The 17,496-nt window shown below is 37.2% G+C and overlaps 1 long non-coding RNA gene across 3 annotated transcripts in view; it reads right to left on the bottom strand.

Annotated features, from left to right (window-relative positions):
- The window catches only part of LOC132343225 (uncharacterized), a 268,200-nt gene that overhangs the window by 134,569 nt on the left and 116,135 nt on the right, over positions 1–17,496 (bottom strand). For all 3 annotated transcript variants that reach the window (XR_009491952.1, XR_009491950.1, XR_009491951.1), the window contains exon 3: positions 12,895–12,964. This is a non-coding gene — a long non-coding RNA (uncharacterized lncRNA). The remainder of the gene's footprint in view (positions 1–12,894; positions 12,965–17,496) is intronic.

Raw genomic sequence — 17,496 nt, 5'->3', positions numbered from 1 at the left:
CATCATAGAGGTAAAAGAGGGTGAAGTCATTATCACCCTTTTGAGTTTAGTGATGTAATTTTTATCTCTTTGCAAGCCCTATAGCAACTGAAGCTTTTATTCACACAATTAAACAATCAATATTTGCATTGTCAATGTAATTAGCTTACAGCATTCCTGAAAGAAGACAAAGATTTCAGGCAAAATAAATTATGTAATCGTTTTTGTTGATTTTTGCTAATAGCTTATGGAATTTGGGAATGGTTCCAGAATATTACATTCACAAAACATAGTTAAGAAAGAGAAAACTCATCTATACTGAAAATAAATTAACATAATAATGAACAGTCTACATGGCTTAACTAAAGTATTAAGAGGGTTGAAATTAAAACCATCTGTATCTGCCTGAATTTTATTAATTCTTTTATAACCTGTTTCTTATTTGATGCTTTCTTCCCATTCAAGCTCTTACTGTACCTAGACCAATTCAGACCTACATTACCTCATACACAGACCATTACAAGAGCCCTAGTCTGCTGCCTTACTCCATTTTGCATGATACTTTTAAAGTCCTACAGAACGACCAATATTCTTGTCACACTCTAATTCAAAATATTCAATTACTGTACCTATTTGATTTCAGTCTATATGATCAAATATTTTTGACTAATCCTTTACAAATGAGCTTCTACTTCAACTGTTTTAGTCAGTTTCTGTCCCCCGCATGCTTCTTATACTTATTTATATTTACTCACTCCAGTGCTCTTGCTTACAGTTGCACTTTCAATAATTCCTCTTATCTTATAAATAAAACAATAGAATTACTACTAATAAAATATACATCTTTAATGATTTAACACAAATATTTCCTGTTTTATGAAGAATTCTATACTCAACACAATTGGCAATAGTCTTTTCTTCCTCTAACTCCTTTTAAGCATCTAATGCCAATACGTTGCTATGTGCTAATGATAATCTGAATCTCTAACTGTCCTAGAAAAAGTTTAAAGGTATTACTGCTCTTGAACTCTCTCTCAGTAATGCCGCCCCTGAGTCTTGGATAAATAGAAGGGAAAATCAAGTTTTTATGGCAGTTGAGGCAGAGAGGGCATGTCAAAGATATTTTTTCTGATTCTACAACTGATCACAGACATGTTGAAATGTGCCCTGACTGCCTGACGGCTGAGTAATTAAGGGTCATTTCTCTGATTCTTATTTTGATACAAACAAATGGAAAGCCAAGAAAATCCTCCAAGGATCTTTTTCAGAACTCTAAGGAATCTCTAAAGACATTCAAAAGGGCTTAGAGCTAAATCCTTTTATAAGCAACTTACATGAACAGCAAAATTTTACTCTAGCAAATCTCAGTGGAAAATGTTAAGCTTGATCCTTAGAACCAAAAATGGTTTTCGGTTATGATTGCTTATAGAGTGAATTCACAATAGATAGAGAGATACAAATTATTTTATGATGCTTTGAGGTATTTCTCTCAAGTTAATAACCCTTAATTTAATACAAATTCAAAAGAGGTTATCACAGAAATTTTAGTAAAGAAGTTATTTGCAAAGGTCTGAGTTCTACAGGAAAACCAACAAGAAGTAATGAGCATTCACAGGTAGCAGTCAGAGAGACTTACTCATCTTTAGGTCTGTAAGGGCTGGAGAAGGAAATGGCAACCCACTCCAGTGTTCTTGCCTGGAGAATCCCAGGGACGGGGGGCCTGGTGGGCTGCTGTCTATGGGGTTGCACAGAGTCGGACACGACTGAAGTGACTTAGCAGCAGGTCTGTAGGGCAAGTGGAGGGAGCAAAAGCTACAGCTGTAGTTATACTATAGGAGTGGATGCCTAACAGAAACTGTGCCCTATAGAAAAATAAAATGAAAGTGAAAGTCACTCAGTCATATCTGACTGTTTGCGACCCCAGAGACCACACAGTACATGGAATTCTCCAGGCCAGAATATTGGAGTGAGTAGCCTTTCCCTTCTCCAGAGGATCTTCCCAACCCAGGGATCAAACCCAGGTCTCCCACATCGCAGGTGGATTCTTTACCAGCTGAGCCACAAGGAGAGCCCAAGAAGAATAAGGTCACTGACAAATTGAGGACAAGCAAGGAAGGAACAAGATGATGTTTTCCTGACATTTCTCTCTTTCTAGCCCTCATCTTGGGTCAGAAGGACCCAAATTGATAAAGGTTATAGAGTTCAAACTTTGGGGCATAGAATAGAGTGGAGAATAGTTTTGGAATGATAAAGAGAAAATATTCAGCACACTCCCAAAGGTCATGCCATATGGGAACCATTTACCACAGTTGTTATATGACCTTTGATTAACCACTTCAAGTTGAAAAATGATCATAAGGGGAAAATCTATCAATACTATCTACAGCCTTTTCTGAGATATGGACATTCATACCCTATGTACCTCTTTACACTAACTCTTTTTCGTGAAGCTTTTCACTCAAAAGCAGACTTCCTAAAGTTCAATTCAGTTCAGTTCAGTCACTCAGTCATGTCCGACTCTTTGCAATCCCATGAATTGCAGCACGCCAGGCCTCCCTGTCCATCACCAACTCCCAGAGCACACTCAAACTCACGTCCATCGAGTTAGTGATGCCATCCAGCCATCTCATCCTCTGTCATCCCCTTCTCCTCCTGCCCCCAATCCCTCCCAGCATCAAAGTCTTTTCCAATGAGTCAACTCTTCGCATGAGGTGGCCAAAGTACTGGAGCTTCAGCTTTAGCATCATTCCCTCCAAAGAACACCCAGGACTGATCTCCTTTAGAATGGACTGGTTGGATCTCCTTGCAGTCCAAGGGACTCTCAAGAGTCTTCTCCAACACCACGGTTCAAAAGCATCAATTCTTTGGCACTCAGCTTTCTTCACAGTCCAACTCTCACATCCATACATGACCACTGGAAAAACCATAGCCTTGACTAGACAGACCTTTGTTGGCAAAGTAATGTCTCTGCTTTTCAATATGCTATCTAGGTTGGTCATAACTTTTCTTCCAAGGAGAAAACGTCTTTTAATTTCATGGCTGCAATCACCATCTGCAGTGATTTTGGAGCCCAGAAAAATAAAGTCTGACACTGTTTCCACTGTTTCCCCATCTATTTCCCATGAAGTGATGGGACCAGATGCCATGATCTTTGTTTTCTGAATGTTGAGTTTTAAGCCAACTTTTTCACTGTCCTCTTTCACCTTCATTTTCAACTAAAAAGAGCCTTTTTAGTTCCTCTTCACTTTCTGCCATAATAGTGGTGTCATCTGCATATCTGAGGTTATTGATATTTCTCCCGGCAATCTTGATTCCAGTTTGTGCTTCTTCCAGCCCAGTGTTTCTCAGGATGTACTCTGCATAGAAGTTAAATAAACATGGTGACAGTATACAGCCTTGACATACTCCTTTTCCTATTGGGAACCAGTCTGTTGCTCCGTGTCCAGTTCTAACTGTTGCTTCCTGACCTGCATATAGGTTTCTCAAGAGGCAGGTCAGGTGGTCTGGTATTCCCATCTCTTTCAGAATTTTCCACAGTTTATTGTGATCCACACAGTCAAAGGGTTTGGCATAGCCAATACAGCACAAATAGATGTTTTTCTGGAACTCTCTTGCTTTTCGATGATCCAGCGAATGTTGACAATTTGATCTCTGGTTCCTCTGCCTTTTCTAAAACCAGCTTGAACATCTGGAAGTTCACGGTTCATGTATTGCTGAAGCCTAGCTTGGAGAATTTTGAGCATTGCTTTAACAGAGTGTGAGATGAGTGCAATTGTGCGGTAGTTTGAGCATTCTTTGGCATTGCCTTTCTTTGGGATTGGAATGAAAACTGACCTTTTCCAGTCCTGTGGCCACTGCTGGGTTTTCCAAATTTGCTGGCATATTGAGTGCAGCACTTTCACAGCATCATCTTTCAGGATTTGAAATAGCTCCACTGGAATTCCATCACCTCCACTAGCTTTGTTCGTAGTGATGCTTTCTAAGGCCCATTTGACTTCACATTCCAGGATGTCTGGCTCAAAGTTAGGATGTAGAATTTTGCCAGATAGGATCACAAATTTACCTGAGCATTTTCTTCAGTGAATTACTCTTTAATACAATAGTCTGTTTGTTGTTGTTGTTTTAGTCACTAAGTGTTGTCTGACTTTTTTATGACTCCATGGACTGTAGCCTGCCAGGCACCTCTGTCCATGGGGTTTCCCAGGCAAGAATACAGGAATGGGTGAATCTTCCTGGCCCAGGGATCAAACTCACGTCTCCTGCATTAGCAGGCAGATTCTTTACCACTGGGCCATCAGGGGAGCCCATATATAATTCCTAGATTTCACAATTTCATAGATATGCTAACCTACTACTATATTCTATTATATACAATTAAGAAAATAGATAGAAGCAATTTAATATTTTTCTAGCATTGATTTATATACTGCACTTTGATTTTGTGATTTTTGTGGAGAGTGTCTGTCTGTACTCAAGCTCAGTGTAATGAGTTCCATAAAGGTGCTGGTTTCCATGAAGCTTTTAACACTTGCTGTTGTTTGTTGTTCAGTCGCTAAATCCTGTCCAGCTCTTTGTGACCCCATGAATTGCAGCTCACCAGGTTTCCCTGGCTTGCACTATCTCCCGGAGTTTGCTCAAATGCATATCCATTGAGTTGGTGATGGCATCCAACCATCTCATCCTCTGTTGGCCCCTTCTCCTCCTGCTCTCAACCTTAATACTTACCATATTCACTTCTAATTCATTATATATTTACTCATGGTCCACTACATTTACCAAGCACTCTGCTATCCCTAGGGATGAATGACAGTACCAGAGTGAAGACAAATGGGTTTTGACACATCTGTAAACATTATGAAGTTCTTACATGCTCATGTTTCCTTCTCTTGGATAACATCCCACTACAGCTTTCCAGTATTGACCTCTAACATTGAATATAATTCTAAGGATATTTCAGATACTAGAGATTTGAGTTCACAGAACTCAGTGTATCACAAGAGATTATAATCCCTACTACAAAATGTACACAGGAGTCAGGTCTGAGTCTTATAAATTTTGAAAAGAAGCTTGATATTAGACTCTATCCAAATGACAATGTGAAATACTTGACAAGCATTAAGATTGGAAGTAACAAAATTATATAATATCTAAGTTTCATAAAGAGTCCTCAGGTTACAGAAAAGAAAGTGGATGGAAACTAACCAAGAATATACATAATGATATAAATTACAAACCATTTAATAATCCAGAATGAAAGATGGCAATGGTCTGGATTACATGGGGATAACAGAGGTGGAGAGAAGTAGACTAATTCTAGAGATATTTAGAAAGCAGAATCCTTGGAACTTTATGATCAGTTTCATGTGAATAGTAAGGAAGAGGAATCAAGAACAACTCCAGTGTTTAAGGCATGACCAACTGGATATAGAGAGTGTAATTTTCCAGGACAAGGAATGAGAGATGGAGTATTGCTTTTGAATTAAATATTTCCTTTATTATTTGTCAGTAGCCATCCACGATAAAAAAAAAAAAGTTTCTTTGCTCCTTATATCTTTTTGCTTATCTTTATATTTCAATTTTTCTCTGCCATCTAATTTTTGGTGTCTTTTAACACCTATAGCTATTTATACTCATTAATACAATCTTATGCTGGCAATTCATGTTAGAGTTTACTCCATTAATACTTATTGTAAAAATTGACATTTGGCCCATTTTTTATATTAGTTCTGCTGTGTATATTTTATGTGGTTTAGCTATTTCCTTTTATTCTTAATTATATGTCATCAGCTAAAGAATTCAATTTCTTATAAATAATTCCTCCTTTTTCATAACAATTTGGAATTTATATATACAATTTCCTTTCTATTAAAGTTTATCCTTATATCTTATCTTGAATCTGTATTCTTCTATTGGTATTAACAATGAAAGCATCAAACTGTGGTGTTAAAGAATCTTGAGAGTCACTTGGACAGCAAGGAGATCAAACCAATCAATCCTAAAGGAAGTCAACTCTGAATATTCACTGGAAGGACTGATGCTGAACCTGAAGCTCCAATACTTTGGTCACTTGATGCCAATAGCTGACTTATTGGAAAAGACCTTGATGCTTGGAAAGATTGAGGGCAGGAGGAGAAGGGGGTGACAGGATGAGATGGTTGGATGGCATGATCAACTCAATGGACATAACTTTGAGCATTCTCCAGGAGATAGTGAAGGACAGAAAAGCCTGGTGTGCTGCAGACCATGGGGTTGCAAAGAGATGGAGACGACTGAGTGACTCAAAAACATCAGTATTAAGGATGAAAGAGAACTATCACTGCTACCTCTAACACTTCTGCTCTTTAACACACTGACTCATGTGTTTTTTTTTTTTTAATACTGTCTTCTCAAGTTCTAACTCTGGTTATTTTTTATTATCTAGAATATGCAAAATAATTTATTTAGGAAAATTTTAAGAGGCATGCCTTATGATTCTGCACTGTTATGAAATATTAATAAATAAATATTACATATGTATTCTTAATGATCCAATTTTTGTCCTAATAGATATATCACTTATGAATTTTGGTCAGATTAAAATGTAGGCAAGGCAAGTATAAGAGAATTTTATGTTAAATCTAAGAAGATATGTTCTTATACTCTAGAGAATGCAAACCTAAATTATTAGGACTATTTAAATATATGTAATTGAATATGAAAATTAACAGCCACTGTTTTAATCCAGTATTGTTTCAGAGTACATTAAAGCATTTATTAATATCTCATCCTCTGTCATCCCCTTCTCCTCCTGCCTTCAATCCTTCCCAGCATCAGGGTCTTTGCCAATGAGTCCTTTTTTCACATCAGGTGGCCAAAGTATTGGAGCTTCAGCTTCAGCATCAGTCCTTCCAGTGAATATTCAGGAATAGTGAATATTCAGACTGATTTTCTTTAGGATTGACTGGTTTGATCTCCTTGCAGTCCAAGGGACTCTCAAGAGTCTTCTCCAACACCACAGTTCAAAACCATCAGTTCTTTGGTGTTCAGTCTTCTTTACAGTTCAACTCTTATATCCCTACATGACTACTGGAAAAACCATAGCTTTGACTAAACAGACCTTTGTTGGCTAAGTAATGCCTCTGCTTTTTAATATGCTGTCTAGGTTTGTCATGGCTTTTCTTCCTATTTTTCTTACTTGCAGTTACATGTCCATCTGAGAATAGAAGTGTTCCATTATTTTCCTACTGGAAAATGACAATGTTACCCAAGAAATCCATTTGATCTATGGTCTTTTTCTTCTCTCTAAAGTAGAATTCTTTCCCTGCCATGAAACATCCTTTATTAAATTCATGAACTTCTCTCAGCATGCTTAATGATGAAAAATCTCAATTAATAGATGTGTTTCTTTTCAGCATAAAAAAAGGCATACATCTTGAAATCATTCAGTGGATTATTACAGTTTCTGGGAACAAGCCCAAGGGTTCCTCAGCATGCTATATAAGACCCTTCTCAATCTTGCCCTTCATTCTTCCCTTTTCACATTATATTCAAGTTATATTAAAATTCTCCCCGTCCCCAAATCATCAAGGTCTTTCTCTTTCATCTTCCTTCATGATTTTACAGTTACAGCTCTCTCCTGTTGGACTGTTTTTGTTCTCTCTTTACTCCTTTCATCAGGACTGCTCTGTTTCAAATAAATAAATTTTATTTACCTAAGAATAAAGTTTCAAAACCACCTCATTTTATGAGTTTGTTCTGATCACCTCAACATCAACAAAAATTAGCAGGCATTCTTATGTCCAACAATAACAAGTTATGCTTTTCTACCTTATGCCACCGATAACAGCAACTTATAATGATCTCTTCATTTGTCCACCTCCCTAAAAAGACTGCTTCTTGATAATGGGTATTGTATCTCATTTACCTTTCTTATTTAGCAATGAAAATATTTATCCAGTATAATGCCCTACTCCATCATCCACAAAAAATATACATGGCTTCATTTCTAGACACATTGAATCAGAAATTCAATGCCAGGGGAACTAGGGGAACTAGTATGTTATGTCATATTATCTAAAATTTCCAAAGACCCCTCACATTTACAGATGACTTATTTCCTACTTCATAGCACTTACAACTTACTTGCTGCATTTCCATATATCTCCTATTAACTATCACACTAGCACTGAGATAAGTAAAATATATCCTATTTCATAAATGAATAGGCTGAATTTCAGCAATTCTGACAATATTTAGGGGATTCAAAATCAGTTCTGATTTCAAGCCTCAAGTTTCCCCCTATAAATATAAAAGTTAAATATTTCAAATAGCTAAAACAATGTGCCTGTCTTATATTGATTTAATGCTATGAGATTTATCATTACATTTGTAATCATAGAGAAACAGAAAAACAGATCATTTCCTTTTGATATAATGCGAAGATACTCTTCAAATGTTTAAGGACTTAAGATTTTAAATTATGCAGCCTGGGATACAATAGTCATTACTTTTATGATAACCCTTTTTTTAATGGTTCAAAGCCATTATGGCCAAGTCATTACTACCAATGAGGATAATTAGGACCTTTCAAGTAAAACAACAAATTTTTTTTGCCACACGGCTTGGGGGATTGAAGGTGGGTTCAGGTTCATAGGTACCTCCCATCTAGGTATGGGAGGGCAGAGTCCTAACTACTGGACTGCCAGGGAATTCCTAAAACAACAACCTTAAATGGTATCTATTACTTTCATCTCTAAATTTGAAATCATTTATGAGTCCTTGTTTCAGCTATTTTAAGAAGAAAATAAAATATGTGATATTTTTATTTTTGATTAAAATGTAATTATAGACAGATTTAAGTTATGATACATAGATGTAATACCAACGCCAGTATTGCCTGGGAAATCCCATGGACAGAGGAGCCTGGTGGCCTACAGTACATGCAGTTGAAATGAATGCAAATGAAAACACAACAACCCAAAACCTGTGGGACACGGTAAAAGCAGTCCTAAGGGGAAAGTTCATAGCAATACAGGCACACCTCAAGAAACAAGAAAAAAGTCAAATAAATAACCTAACTCTACACCTAAAGCAACTAGAAAAGGAAGAAATGAAGGACCCCAGGGTTAGTAGAAGGAAAGAAATCTTAAAAATTAGAGCAGAAATAAATGCAAAAGAAACAAAAGAGACCATAGCAAAAATCAACAAAACCAAAAGCTGGTTCTTTGAAAGGATAAATAAAACTGACAAACGATTAGCCAGACTCATCAAGAAACAAAGGGAGAAAAATCAAATCAATAAAATTGGAAATGAAAATGGAGAGATCACAACAGACAACACAGAAATACAAAGGATCATAAGAGACTACTATCAACAATTATATGCCAATAAAATGGACAACGTGGAAGAAATGGACAAATTCTTAGAAAAGCTCAACTTTCCAAAACTGGACCAGGAAGAAATAGAAAATCTTAACAGACCCATCACAAGCACGGAAATTGAAACTGTAATCAAAAATCTTCCAGCAAACAAAAGCCCAGGTCCAGACGGCTTCACGGCTGAGTTCTACCAAAAATTTAGAGAAGAGCTAACACCTATCCTGCTCAAACTCTTCCAGAAAATTGCAGAGGAAAGTAAACTTCCAAACTCATTCTATGAGGCCAACATCACCCTAATACCAAAACCTGACAAAGATCCCACAAAAAAAGAAAACTACAGCCAATATCACTGATGAACATAGATGCAAAAATCCTTAACAAAATTCTAGCAATCAGAATCCAACAACACATTAAAAAGATCATACACCATGGCCAAGTGGGCTTTATCCCAGGGATGCAAGGATTCTTCAATATCCACAAATCAATCAATGTAATACACCACATTAACAAATTGAAAAATAAAAACCATATTATCATCTCAATAGATGCAGAGAAAGCCTTTGACAAAATTCAACACCCATTTATGATAAAAACTCTCCAGAAAGCAGGAATAGTAAGAACATACCTCAACATAATAAAAGCTATATATGACAAACCCACAGCAAACATTGTATCCTCAATGGTGAAAAAATTGAAAGCATTTCCTCTAAAGTCAGGAACAAGACAAGGGTGCCCACTTTCACCATTACTATTCAACACAGTTTTGGAAGTTTTGGCCACAGCAATCAGAGCAGAAAAAGAAATAAAAGGAATCCAAATTGGAAAAGAAGAAGTAAAATTCTCACTATTTGCAGATGACATGATCCTCTACATAGAAAACCCTAAAGACTCCACCAGAAAATTACTAGAACTAATCAATGACTATAGTAAAGTTGCAGGATATAAAATCAACACACAGAAATCCCTTGCATTCCTATACACTAATGATGAGAAAACAGAAAGATAAATTAAGGAAACAATTCCATTCACCATTGCAACGGAAAGAATAAAATACTTAGGAATATATCTACCTAAAGAAACTAAAGACCTATATATAAAAAACTATAAAACACTGGTGAAAGAAATCAAAGAGGACACTAATAGATGGAGAAATATACCATGTTCATGGATTGGAAGAATCAATATAGTGAAAGTGAGTATACTATCCAAAGCAATTTATAGATTCAATGCAATCCCTATCAAGCTACCAACAGTATTCTTCACAGAGCTAGAACAAATAATTTCACAATTTGTATGGAAATACAAAAAACCTCGAATAGCCAAAGTGATCCTGAGAAAGAAGAATGGAAGTGGAGGAATCAACCTACCTGACTTCAGGCTCTACTACAAAGCCACAGTTATCAAGACAGTATGGTACTGGCACAAAGACAGAAATATAGATCAATGGAACAAAATAGAAAGCCCAGAGATAAATCCACGCACATATGGACACCTTATCTTTGACAAAGGAGGCAAGAATATACAATGGATTAAAGACAATCTCTTTAACAAGTGGTGCTGGGAAATCTGGTCAACCACTTGTAAAAGAATGAAACTAGAACACTTTCTAACACCATACACAAAAATAAACTCAAAATGGATTAAAGATCTCAACGTAAGACCAGAAACTATAAAACTCCTAGAGGAGAACATAGGCAAAACACTCTCTGATATACATCACAGCAGGATCCTCTATGACCCACCTCCCAGAATATTGGAAATAAAAGCAAAAATAAACAAATGGGACCTAATTAACCTTCAAAGCTTCTGCACATCAAAGGAAACTATTATCAAGGTGAAAAGACAGCCTTCAGAATGGGAGAAAATAATAGCAAATGAAGCAACTGACAAACAACAAATCTCAAAAATATACAAGCAACTCCTACAGCTCAACTCCAGAAAAATAAATGACCCAATCAAAAAATGGGCCAAAGAACTAAATAGACATTTCTCCAAAGAAGACATACAGATGGCTAACAAACACATGAAACGATGCTCAACATCACTCATTATCAGAGAAATGCAAATCAAAACCACTATGAGGTACCATTTCACACCAGTCAGAATGGCTGCGATCCAAAAGTCTACAAATAATAAATGCTGGAGAGGGTGTAGAGAAAAGGGAACCCTCTTACACTATTGGTGGGAATGCAAACTAGTACAGCCACTATGGAGAACAGTGTGGAGATTCCTTAAAAAACTGGAAATAGAACTGCCTTATGATCCAGCAATCCCACTGCTGGGCATACACACTGAGGAAACCAGAAGGGAAAGAGACACATGTACCCCAGTGTTCATCGCAGCACTGTTTATAATAGCCAGGACATGGAAGCAACCTAGATGTCCATCAGCAGATGAATGGATAAGAAAGCTTGGTACATATACACAATGGAGTATTACTCATCCATTAAAAAGAATTCATTTGAATCAGTTTTAATGAGGTGGATGAAACTGGAGCCTATTATACAGAGTGAAGTAAGCCAGAAGGAAAAACACCAATACAGTATAATAACGCATATATATGGAATTTAGAAAGATGATAACAATAACCCTGTGTACAAGACAGCAAAAGAGACACTGATGTATAGAACAGTCTTATGGACTCTCTGGGAGAGGGAGAGGGTGGGAAGATTTTGGAGAAAGGCATTGAAACATGTAAAATATCATGTATGAAACAAGATGCCAGTCCAGGTTCGATGCACGATACTGGATGCTTGGGGCTAGTGCACTGGGATGACCCAGAGGGATGGTATGGGGAGGGAGGAGGGAGGAGGGTTCGGGATGGGGAACACATGTATAGCTGTGATGGATTCATTTTGATATTTGGCAAAACTAATACAATTAATTAAAGTTTAAAAATAAAATAAAATAAAAAAAAAAGATTAAAATAGACCAAATATGGACAATACAAAAATATATATATAATGTTAGATTACCAATGCCCCACTGTTTTTGTAAGTTCAGACTTCGGTCTTAATTTTCTGTGAATAAAAGTGTTTAGTTTAAAACTAGTGCACTGGGATGACCCAGAGGGATGGTATGGGGAGGGAGGAGGGAGGAGGGTTCAGGATGGGGAACACATGTTTTAAAATTATTAAATTTAAGAATAAAAAAAAAAAAGAAAAAGAAAAAAAACAAATAAATAAATAAATAAAATTTAATTTATTTTATTTTTTAACTTTACAATATTGTATTGGTTTTGCCATATATCAACATGAAGAAAGGCTTTCTTATTTCTCCTTGCTATTCTTTGGAACTCTGCATACAGATGGATATATCTTTCCTTTTTTCCTTTGCCTTTCACTTCTCTTCTTTTCTCAGCTCTTTATAAGGTGTCCTCAGACAACCATTTTGCCTTTTTGAATTTCTTTTTCTTGGGGATGGTTTTGATCACCACCTCCTGTCCAATATCACAAACCTCTGCCATAGTTCTTCACGTACTCTGTCTATTAGATCTAATCCTTTGAATGTATTTGTCACTTCCACTGTATAATCATAAGGGATTTGATTTAGGTCATACCTGAATGCTCTAATGGTTTTCCCTACTTTCTTCAATTTAAGTCTGAATTTTTCAGTAAAGCATTCATGATCTGAAAAAAAAAAAAAGATAGTGAACAATATAATACTTAAAATTAGAATATAAAATCTGTGATGCAGGTAAGGATTTTTGTTTGCTTTCTTCATTGGCTGGTTCCCAGTACATAAAAGAGTTTCTGTGGTTCTTCATACACACACAACAAATATTTGTTGAGAAGTGAATAAAATGTAATTGCTAATAGTAATAGTGTTACTCGTTCAGTCGTGTCCAGCTCTTTGCGATCGTGAGGACTGTAGCCCGCCAGGCTTCTCTGCCCATGGGATTCTCCAGACAAGAATACTGGAGTGGATTGCCATTCCCTTCTCTAGAGGATCTTTCTGATGCAGGAATTGAAGCCAGGTCTCCTGCATCCCAAGCAGATTCTCTACTGTCTGAGCTACAGGGAAGATCCTATAATTGCTAATAGCTAAGCATTTTAGACATGAAGAGAAAAATAAGAAAAGGATCACAAAACTCAAGAAGCTTGAGTCCTTTCTCCCTCAAGTCACCTTCCAAACCTAACCTTCATATCTGTAGGAAAACTGGTCAGTCTATGTATTAAGAACAGTACTAGAAGATAGTGGGATTCTGGAATATAACTAGGGGAAGAAGGAAATGGCAACCCACTCCAGTGTTCTTGCCTGGAGAATCCCAGGGACGGGGGAGCCTGGTGGGCTGCTGTCTATGGGGTCGCACAGAGTCAGACACGACTGAAGTGACTTAGCAGCAGCAGCAGCAGAAAGTGTCTGTGTCCACTTTAATATCCAATGTTGTTATTCTGTACAGCAAAAACCTTCCAGTAAATAGCAGCACTAAAAATATTTATTTGGTTTAATCTTTTACTTTGATAAGGAACATAAAATCCAGTTCCAATTGGGAAACTAAAATGTATTTCCTATGTTGCTTCAGTCGGATTATTAAGGCATTTCCAGGAATTCGTTTATAATTCTTTTGTTTTCCCATGTAAATTTTTTGTTTGTTTTCTTTCAGCATTTGCTTGTCCAATGAATGATCTGCTCAAGAAACTTATTTTCTTACAAATTAAAAAAAAATCTTCATTATAAGAATCTATATTTTTAAAAAGCTGGCACACACTTTTAATCAATGTATATAGAAGAATAAACATATTTCAAGTGCTTATAATCAGCTTACTAGGAAGACTATTAACTCTTTTAGTTACATAGGAAATTACACAGTAATTTACATAGTAAATTTACATTATAAAATAACTATGTAATTTATTCCAGTGCATCAGTTGCCAAAAGGAGCAAATACACCTCAGAGTTCGTAACAGCAATTTCTGATGTGAGAGATTTAATGTACTGTTTACAGAAAGATTATTATTCTCAAGTATTATGTTTTACATACAGGTTAACATGTAATTTCTCATATGGTGAAATTCACTGGAAAGTTTTGTTAAATTTAATACTCTTTAAAATCATGTTTGCATAGACATGTATCTCTGAGGTTTTAAGCTAATAAAACAACATTCCCACAAACTGTTTGGATCACTGCATTCCGAAATTTAGAGACTTCCTCACCCAAACTCAAGTATTGTCCTTCCAACTGGTTCTTAAGGACTTTAGGATGTTCAAAAATTAATCAATAAAATTGCCATTTGATAGGTCTGCAAAATTAGAGAACAAAACATTACCATTTCATTATTATAGTTGAAATAGCCACCATTTAAATATTAATGTTGTAATTTAGATTGTAAAGTCTAAATCAGAGAAGGAAAAAAGTCAGTTTTTCTATGCACTATTCTTGAAAATAGCATGTGTTTATACATTTGTTAGGGTTTCCCTGTTGGCTCAGAATGTAAGAAATGCATCTGAAATGCAGGAGACAGCACAGGTTCTATTCCTGGGTTGGGAAGATGCCCTGGAGAGGAGAAGGGAATGGCTATCCAATCCAGTATTCTTGCCTGGAGAATTCTATGGCTGAGGAAAAGAGTGGGACATGAGCAAATAACACTAATTATACATTTATTGGGGCTTTCCACATGACTCAGACAGTAAAGAATCCATCCTCAGGGCAGGAGACCCAGATTTGATCCCTGGGTTGGAAAGATCCCTTGGAGAAGGGAATGGCAATCTACTCCAATATTCTTGCCTGGAAAATCCCATGGACAGAGGAGCCTGGCGGGCTATAGTCATTGGGGTCCAAAAGAGTCAGATACACTTAGAGGCTAAACAACAACAACAACATACTTTTGTACTTTAAACTCAAAGGTGCAGGGGACTCCCCTGGTGGTCCAGTGGAGAAGATTTCATGCTCCCAAAGCAGGGAGCCCAGGTTCAACCTCCCGGTCAGGGAACTAGATCCCACATGCTGCAACTAACAGTTCACATGCCAGCAATTAAGACTTGGCACAGCCAAATAAATAAATAATTTTAAAAATGAAAGTGAATTTGTGTGTGTGTGTGTGTCACTTAATTCTGTTTATGTTAGCAAGTATGAATGTATGCATTAGCAGTGTGTGGACACAGTGTGGTTCTTGATTTCTGGATGAGTTCAGATATACAGATCCCAAATCCCCATTTTATTCTTCAACATTTAGAACCCTCTGGTTTTGCACTGAGTGGTTAATTTAGCTCTTTGATCATATTGTCTGCAGCCATTGTCCAGCCTTCTATAAATGTAAATAAAACTATTTACTTTATGTTAGGCTTATAATCCTTTGCAATCCAAGAATAGGATCGCTGACACAGTCTGCTTACACACCGTTTTCTGTGTGTGGTACTGTCTGATATGACCATATATGAACTGCCATCCAGACCATCTTGATGATCTAAATGTTCTAGCCTCTGGTCAGCAGACACATGCCCTTATTCGACATTCTCCTGGAGGGTTCAGGAATCAAAGGAACATGAATTTGGGATTAACCATTAAGCATTTGGAATTAAAAACTAATTGTACAATTTTGAGACACATTTATTCAGTGTCATGATCAGATTACCACATTTGGCAATCAACAGGGTGAGTGCAAAAAAAAAAAAAAAAAAATACATTAAAAACTTTTGTTGGAATGCTTTATACTTTCCACAGAACAGAAACCAAAATAACCTGTTATGCTATCAGTCACAGATAAAATCCTCGAGTTTTTTCACCCACATGAGTATCATATAAAACATGTCTTCTCATGGCAGCGCGGCCTTGCCTCCACTGTACTTGGCTGAGTTCACAAATCTGTTGACACCTATAACTCTCCTGCCACTTCTCTGACTCTTCTCTCCCTACTAAGTTTTGTTTTTTTGGTAGTAATTAAATCCCTCTCAAAGGATTTAATTGGCATAGCTACTGCTGCTGCTGAAACTGCCACAGCCATCTTGGCTTCATGGTCTGGCAAAGTATTGGCCTCTATCACCACAAGGGCCAGAACTTTTGCCTCCAAAGTTTCCTCCTTTCATGGGTCCAAAATTAAGACTGATTATTGCACTGGCCAAAATCTTTGTAGCTTCTACAATCTTCAAAACTGCTTCCACCATTACTAAATTCATTACAGCCATCCCTACTGCCATCACACTGTTGTTGTTCAATCATCAATTCCTGTCCAACTCTTACTGACCCAATGGACTGCAGCACACCAGGCTTCTCCATGCCTCACTGTCTCCCGGAGTTTACCCAAGTTCATGTCCATTGCATCAGTGATGTCATCCAACAATCACACACTCTGTTGCCCTCTTCTACCTCTGCCTTCAATCTTTCCCAGTATCAGGGTCTTTTCCAACGAGTTGGCTCTTTGCATCAGGTGGCCAAAATAGTGAAGCTTCAGCATCAGTCCAAGAGTATTCAGGCTTGATTTCCTTAAATATTGGCTGCTTTGATCTCCTTCCAGTCCAAGGGACTCTCAAGAGTCTTCTCCAGCACCACAGTTCAAAAGCATCAATTCTTCAGTGCTCTGCCTTCCTTATGGTCCAGTTCTCACAACCATACATGATTACTGGAAAGACCACAGTCTTGACTATATAGACCAGTGTCAGCAAAGTGGTGTCTTTGTTTTTTAATACACTGTCTAGGTTTGTCAAAGCTTTCCTCCTAAGAAGCAATCATCTTCTAATTCCGAGGCTGCAGTCACCATCTTCTTCCCAAGAAGGGGAAATCTGTCACTGTTTCCATCTTTTCCCCTTCTATTTGCCATGAAGTGATGGGGCCAGATGCCATATATTTAGTTTTAAGCAAGCTTTTTCACTCTCCTCCTCATCAAGAGGTTCTTTAGTTCCTCTTTCCTATCTGCCATTAGAGTGGTATCATCCCCATACTGAAGAAGGAAATGCAAACCCACTCCAGTATTCTTGCCTGGAGAATCCTGTGGATAGAGGAGCCTGGTGGGCCGCTGTCCATGGGGTCACACAGAGTTGGACACGACTGAAGCAACTTAGCAGCAGCAGCAGCATTCCCACATCTGAGGTTACTGATGTTTCTCCTGGCAATCTTGATTCCAGCTTACAACTCATACAGGCCAACATTTTTCATGATATGCTCTGTGTATACGTTAAATAAACATGGTGACAATAAACTGCCTTGTCCTACTCCTTCCTCAAT

The sequence above is a fragment of the Bos taurus genome, chromosome 20 (genome assembly GCF_002263795.3).
Source record: "Bos taurus isolate L1 Dominette 01449 registration number 42190680 breed Hereford chromosome 20, ARS-UCD2.0, whole genome shotgun sequence".
In the NCBI taxonomy this organism is placed as follows: Eukaryota; Metazoa; Chordata; class Mammalia; order Artiodactyla; family Bovidae; genus Bos; species Bos taurus.
The sequence above is the reverse complement of the archived record's forward strand: the minus strand, read 5'-3'. Positions and strand labels throughout refer to the sequence as shown.